Raw genomic sequence first — 7768 nt, 5'->3', positions numbered from 1 at the left:
TTAACATTACCCATGTACTAATCTAACATTTGAATAACTCAAAAATCCCTAAGTTCTCAGACATACAATTGTCCTTACACATTCTTGTCTTGATCTAGTCACCAGTGTCATGACGGGTTCATCATGTTCCCCATCCCTGACAACTTAAACCAAAATCCTGAATACGTACCTCAGCAGGACACTGGCTCTTTCAGCTGGATGTGTGTGTGTGTGTGTGCTGCGTTGAGAGTGTAGAAAGTAAATGATAATCTTGATCAATTCACTCCGTAGTGTCGCTGAACTGGGAGACAATTCACGTCATCCCAGATACAGACAGCAATTACATCTCTGAAAGGAGAAGAGATTATAACACATCCTCTCATAACAGGTGTACCGGGTTAAATTTCCAGAACTAAATAAAGCCCATAAAAGGACGAATGAGCCATCCTTTACCAGTTATATAAATAATAACCATCCATATCCGCCTTCACATAAACAACATACACAAATGGTATGTAAAAAGCAAACAGTAATCTCAAACCACAGCCAGACGAAGCCAACATCATGTACATTTCTAACACAATTCTACAGTCGAAAAACTACCTTTTCACGTGAACCACACATGCAGGGAAAATTCCTCTCTACGTTTCAAAAGGGAACAATTGGGATTTTCATCAGTAACTTAGAATAAAAAAAAAACTAGGCGCAGAGAGAAAAGTGAACCTAACCTAACCTTGCACGTTTGATGGCGAAACATCCTGATCACACTGCACAAAAAAGTGAAACAGTCCGAGCAAATACATCATCAGATCGAAAGACAAATACGGTAACAGTAACTACTTTCAGCACAATCAAGTCCACACAAATACACCCGGAAATGGTACTTATACAGAGGAAAATACGTCAGAAACTATGCTCTGGTAAAAGTATGACGGGTAATGTGTACATTGTACCTGTGTATGTGGACTTGATGAGGGATATTCGCATATTGTACATATATGTCACATATCCGACAACCAGAAGCAGAGACACATTATAAAACTGTTCAACCTGAAGTTTGACTTGGCAATTCATCAACAATTCCGGCACACAGTCGTCCTAGGCAGTGACGAATGGGAAACTTACATCTATTAAATAAGTGGACAAAATATAAACGCTATAAATAACTTACCTTATTTGCAAGAGGATATGATGGTGAATATATAAAGTCAAATTAGTTCCTGAAGCTGTTGCTAGTCTGACAAGCACCTAACAGTGTCTGCCGCCCAGTACTGACAATGTTTAGTTATAACGCAACTTTGCAACGAACAAATTCTGGTAAAACAGAAATCAAGTCATCTTTCATTCCATTCTCATTTTAAAGTTGTCTAAAAAGTCAGTAGACCTAGCTAAAGGTGTTACAGTTGGTAATGCGTGTTGAACCTAACGTAACACGTTTATATAATATTATTTTCCCCCTACTTCAAAGCCCCCAGTCTATTTGGACGCCCTCAATCAAAATCATTCGGTAAAGGAAAAAAGATTTATATGATTTACAAAAACGAAATCAAAGTATAACAATAAGTTTACTAATTTTATATATGATAGAAGGTATGATTTTTTTTTTCCAAAAGAAGGAACAGAGGGGGCCAGGTGAGGATATTCCAAAAAAGGCCCAGTCCTCTGTTCTTAACGCTACCTCGCTAACGCGGGAAATGGCGAATAGTTTAAAAGAAAGAAAAAAGAAGGTATGATCGATCCAAATGTATACCAAATTCAAATTTGCACTTGTCCAAAAGCAGGGACTGTATGGTATTGGGATATTGACCATTTCTTGTGGATGACTTTATTGGTGGGTATATCTATCTTTAATTTTGGTCATATATTTGGGATTATTACATTCCTCAATAACTATTAGAACCCATATCAGTGGCATTTGTACAATTTCAGTGTTAAACCTTTGGCGTGTGTAATTTCTATGTGATTACTATTCCTTCGTTACAGGAAGAGAGTTTTACACTCGCATTGTCCCATTTCTTTGCCGTGTACATATGTGACTTATCTTTTACTCTTGTGTATGCATTCATAAACACACACTAGCCTATGTCAGGCACCCAATATATCGACCAGCCCCTTGGGGAAGATGGGCAGCCAAGCGGACTGCGAACCGGCAGCCCCAACCAAGACTCGAAGCTAAACAGGTTCGAACCCAAGAGGCCAATGCATGTGTGGCAGGTCAGTATCGTTAACACGGTAGTCCGTGTGTAAGTACACAAGTACCAAACCAGTACAATACATCTTCACGCAATGTTACGTTTGATAAATACCCCTAAACAACTTTGAAGAACGGTGTAACAATCATGAACACTGGAACCAAAATGGTCATTGTCACTGTAGGATGTGAACCTCTGCCATAAACCAGAGTAACCACGTCTTTTTCATTTCACTTATGTATAACAAGTACTATGCCCATACCCAATTGTTTTTGTTGGTGAGTGTGCAAACTAGCATCATTTTAAATGATTTTAAGATAATATTCAAGCAGAGCGGTTTGAAAATTATTGTATGTGCAGATTAATTTGTTTTTCTGTTGAATGCCTTTTTATTATTTTCCATCCTACTCAAAATCTTTATTATAACATTATTGGGAAGAGTGGCCAAATAGTTTTGGGGATATGAAATATAAAAACGGAAATTATCGACAAGAGATATATATGGTGTGTAAGCAATTTATAGGTACAGCTCTACCATTAAAGCAATAATTACCCCAACTATCTACTCCTCAGCTGAAAATGTTTTTTTATTATTATTAAGCAAAGAAAAAAACTTTCCTGAAATCAAAAAAAATACCATTTTCTATGCCCCTCCCCTCTCCAAACACGTTAATAAGAGTTCGCAGCCAAAATCATGGATTCTTTTTATGACCTATTGGTCTCACCATGTTAGTGATGTTTACTTGGCCTTCAACGGCAGCCTACTGAACAATTCCTTACCACTTTTTGAGGATACAAATCTGATATAAAGCCATCATTGGAGAGGCTGTCATCAACTGAGACGCCCAAGAATTTGCTTCAAAGTAATACCTCCAACCCTTCCTACTTTGTGAAACGCAGCTTTTGAACTACCATGGAAAGGGCCATGGTGTTAAATGATAATAATACTAAAGTCATTCTTGCTTTGCAGTCTACCTACCTAGGAATTATGCTTCCCTTTCAACCTATCCTCTTTGGTGCAAAGTCTACTGGTTAGGATCTATTCGACTCACCCCTGGTCCTCCTCTCTTAAAGTTTTTTGATGGATCTTTTGTTATGGCCCTCGACATCAAAGTATATAATTTCCTTCCTTTGGCTTTCCTTGTCTCTCTCTCTGTTCTCTAATACATAGTCTACTGGTGGCTTGTGTATCGTGTCAACATATAGTGGTAGACGTACAATACAGCCGCACCTGGAACCAATAAAAAAGAAAAAATTAACCCATGCTCACCAATTACTTCATTTTTGCTTTCGATGCATAAATACATTGCAGGAAAAAGGATGAAAAATAAAATTTCAAGTAGCTTTTAAAACTACGTCACGTAAGCAGTGAGCAGGCCAACTAACATAATTTACACAATACACATATTCATTTAAAAGAGCCGCCCTGTGCCACTACTGGCATTTTGAGCACACACACCCGACTTGTGCCAGAAACGGCACATCCAAGAATGGGCTGTCATTAACAGGGTAAAAAATCTAGGCAAATCTTTGCACATAGACACACGTGAAGGAGGTGCAAATTGGAGCTGTACTGCTTGCAGCGCCTGTGTGTAATACGTTAAGGCCTCTTAATTTAATTTTCCTTTGGCAAGATCAGGAGGTGGTTTATCTAAACTCTTGCCCTATATACGTCCAATGTTTCATATTCACATTATCATTACTAGCTTAACAATTTTGATGAATGATAAAACCGAGGAAAATAAGTGAAATACCTGGAGAGCAAAGTTCTACTAGTTTACTTTTCCAGAAAAAGCTTGTCTATTTTCAGCTCCGTATCGAAATTAGCTCTGGGTAACGGCTACATATGCTTAAGGCACTTATTTTTCGCTGTAATTACGGTAATTTCGGCTGAGGATTGATTTCTATAAAAGTAGTTACGTAATACACATAAAAAATATTAACAGGACCAAAATAAAACTTGACCGAACCTCCTGAAGTCATCTTACAGTTCAACATCTTAATGGAAATATACCAGTTACTCATGACAGCGCACCCCAATCATCCTAGGTGTCAAAATTCAGGCACCACCATGGAACTCTCTGTAGAACAAAGCCAAGTGTCAGACGTAACTATTACTATCCTAGCCACAAAGTGACGTTAGGAGAGGTTTTCATAGAATCTGTGGTATGTGGTATTTTCACAGTTTACGAAATTTGTTATATGCAAAAGATCTCTTTCTCTCCAGAAGCCTCCGGCTTGGAACACTAATTCCCTAAGTTACGTTACATTAGGACATGTAACCCTCACTCACAAAAAAAAAAATCTGCCCCCCCCCCCCCGATTTTTTGTTCTGTTGATATTCTAATTCTAAAATCTAGTCTTTCTTATAGTGATAACCTCTCTTACCACGAGATACATAACCCTTATCGCACTGATATTTCCATTAGATTTTGTATCTGAAACTCCGGAGCTGCTACTCTAGCCCATCTCTGTAGAGCACCATCAATACTCAGAGCTTTGGAAGAAGTGGCAATACTTTAGACAATTACCATGCCCTATTCAAGCATTCAGGAAATGAGTCAACCAGGAATAAGGCAGTATACTTACTTCAATTCAGTAGTAATATTCATACAACTGTAACCATGTCTGTGGCTAAGGTGGAACGATTTCTATGATGGAACTAATTCTTTACTTTCCTTCCCCTGTTTTGCTCCTCGGCAGGGATCAATCTTGATGGAGAGCCATTTGCCTCAAAAAATCAGAAAACAGTAGCATTCTCCTGGGCATATTAATAAAATAGTCAACTTACTAGTAACTGGTGGGCGAGGTCAGTATTACAAATTAAAATAGAGTAAAACAAAATGACTTACTAAGAATTAATAAAGGTGTACAGTCAAAAAATTATGAATTGCGAAGGGTTTCATGGCTTGAGGAAATGCATTTCCAACAGCATAGTGATTCCAATAGGTCAAAAAAAAATTATGATTTTGTTTGCCTGCAAACTCTGCTCTAGTCTCGACACTCATTCCACCATTGTAACACTTTATTTAGGAACAACTAAAACTATACAGAATTGATTAGAATCACTAATCTTTTAAGATCAGAATTTAGAATAGGTTCAAAGTATTATATGTAAAGATAAAATCAAAGAGGAGAGGTAATGTAGAAAATTTAGCATAATATATTGAAAAAGCGACGTTTGTAGGATAACACAAATAATGATTATTCTAGATATGAAAGATTCTGGGGATAAATAATCCAGCCAGTCAAAAACTTATACATTAACATGTAACTGGACAGATGAGCTGAGTGCACAAATGTATCTCAGTGCATATGTTCAAAAAGGCTCTTAAAAAAAGTGTTTCAGCAAATTATAGAAAATTATGAAAATGAGTGTTTCTTTCATTATTACACATCAAACCGATTATGAAGAAGCCATCATTCACTTTTTTTTCTACTAATTTATTAAGAATACCCCATCTTTTTTGAGGGAGCTCTCCACAAAGAAGAGCTGCATAGGAAAACGTTGGCAGTACACTGATGCCATCTGCCACACGATGTGACATTAAAAATATGGCACAGTAAGTACTAGAAATGAAGTAAGGAATGCGGTACCTGAATGTTGCATCACCTTAGATCTCCAAACTAAGTAATAAAAGAGCATTCAGTGATCCCAAATTTAGATTTTGGCTTTCCTTTTCTCATCTCTCTAAATAATGCCTTATATTTTACACTCAAAGTTTCAGTTTAGACATTTTTTTCCCTGAAGATCAATGTCTCCTTACAGGTTATAAAATTTATCATTCTATAAATACAAGACGAATGAAATGAAATCAAAGAAATTACACTCAATATCAAGAGAAAATCCCAAGCAGATATGTCAACTGTTTCAAAGGAAGTGTGGGATGTGATTCAGCTGCAATGCTAAGAAAGATTAATTTTTCCTCTTGACAATCAACGTACTATTTGCTGGTGATTTTCATCATATGCTAAAGATATCCTTTGTCTGAGCATTACACAACAGTTCTTGAGTCTGTCTGCACAACTGCTGAGAAATCTGTCAGACACATAAGTAATCCTTAAGCACAGTGCCAACAAATCCATTTGTTTGTCAGAACTGTAATTCCTGGGGTGTTATATTTTCAGGAAACATCTTATTTTGGTTTTGTCATCAAAATGAGAAGTATGAAGAGTGAAAATGGCAGTAGCAAGGGCTTGGACCTGCAACACAAGGAGGAAATGGTAGTGGTAAGAGAGGTTGTAGAAGTGGGACCGAATCTGATTGGTATAAAATCAAGCAGTTTGTCTTTGCTTGACAAAGACAAACTAAGAACTGAACTTAGTGTACTCTGCAGCTGATTAAATTTATGCAACACAGAAAATCTCATGGTCACCTGAAAGTTGGATGATGTGTGCTTGTGAGATGCAGAAGTAAATGATTCATAATCAGAATATGAAAAAAGTAAGATCATGACTGAGATAAAAAAATACTAAATAATTGTGCCAAAATAAATATTGTATTCTGGTGTGCTACAAATCTGTGAGTAGCAGTTTAATCCAAGAAAAAAATAAATTCCAAAGCAACGTACATCATCTTTTATGCCACCTAAGAAAAAATTACTGTAAATAAAATCAAACCAGAAGATTCTTTCCTACAATATCCTCTCTGCCTCAAGTTCCTTCCCAGACCACATGTGCATTATCTCTAATGTCCTGTCACAAGTTGTACACAGGATTGGATTGGATTGGATTATAAAATTTAGGCTTATAAGCCAAACACTTGAGCATCTAAGGCTATTCAGCATCCTTAATACAGTTTAGAATATTCTATCTTAGAAATTCATTTTAACTCATACAAATGACCAATTCCAATTCTGATAGACCATGAAGGAAAGAACAAAAAGTATAGGAGAGAAAAGAGCCTACATGTGTTCATCTGACAGCTCAAGCTTGACCTTTCCAGCATGGTCAAACCTACCAGGGAATGGAAAATCCCTGCTGCCATAGCTCAAGCCATGATACTTGTCTTTGCCTAATACATAAGTATCCCATTAGTCAATGCTCCTGAAGTGAGCCTGAATAAAGAAATATGCAAGTTTATGCAAATCCATCTCCCAAAATCTAATAATTTTTTCACCTTCACAAGAGGTACCTATGGAGTATCAAATTTTCATCTTGCATTTTTGAGTTACCATGTAAATTAAAATGTCCACTGACAGGCAGATGCAGGAGCGATGGAATATGTCCCACACACACTACTTGTACTGGTGGGACACAAAAACACCCAGCAGTCATTTACGAGCACAATGTCCACACAATTTTCATTTTTCCTGCTTAAAACCCTTCTCTAAAAACATTACTTATAAGAGAAGCACCTTTACATATTTTCACTTCTTATTTAGGAAGTGCAATATTTACCTCCTGAACACCACATCATATACAAATCAGGAAAATGACTGGGATATGGACATTAGTTGACAGTGAAATATGTAGAGAAGTATGCAAAGGAACAAATACAAGAACTTCCCAGAGCACTTTTCACTTTAGTGTCTGTTTATATTATTATATATTAATTATCCCATAGCAACATTCAAAAATAAAGTTTTGAGTGCTAG

At 36.8% G+C, this 7768-nt stretch overlaps 1 protein-coding gene and 1 long non-coding RNA gene across 2 annotated transcripts in view; one reads left to right on the top strand and one right to left on the bottom strand.

Annotated features, from left to right (window-relative positions):
* LOC139759432 (uncharacterized) overlaps window positions 1-3370 on the bottom strand; it is a 296435-nt gene extending 293065 nt beyond the window's left edge. Inside the window, exons 1-2 of the mRNA XM_071681538.1 lie at window positions 3224-3370; window positions 170-327 (exon numbers count right to left, since the gene is read on the bottom strand). The gene's annotated coding sequence lies outside the window, so the exon portion shown is untranslated. The remainder of the gene's footprint in view (window positions 1-169; window positions 328-3223) is intronic.
* LOC139759436 (uncharacterized) lies at window positions 1814-6741 on the top strand. Its single transcript, XR_011715050.1, has 2 exons — window positions 1814-2193; window positions 6300-6741. It is a non-coding gene; the product is annotated as an uncharacterized lncRNA (long non-coding RNA).
* The last annotated feature ends 1027 nt before the right edge of the window (window positions 6742-7768 follow it).

The sequence above is a fragment of the Panulirus ornatus genome, chromosome 33 (genome assembly GCF_036320965.1).
Source record: "Panulirus ornatus isolate Po-2019 chromosome 33, ASM3632096v1, whole genome shotgun sequence".
Taxonomy (NCBI): Eukaryota; Metazoa; Arthropoda; class Malacostraca; order Decapoda; family Palinuridae; genus Panulirus; species Panulirus ornatus.
The sequence above is the reverse complement of the archived record's forward strand: the minus strand, read 5'-3'. Positions and strand labels throughout refer to the sequence as shown.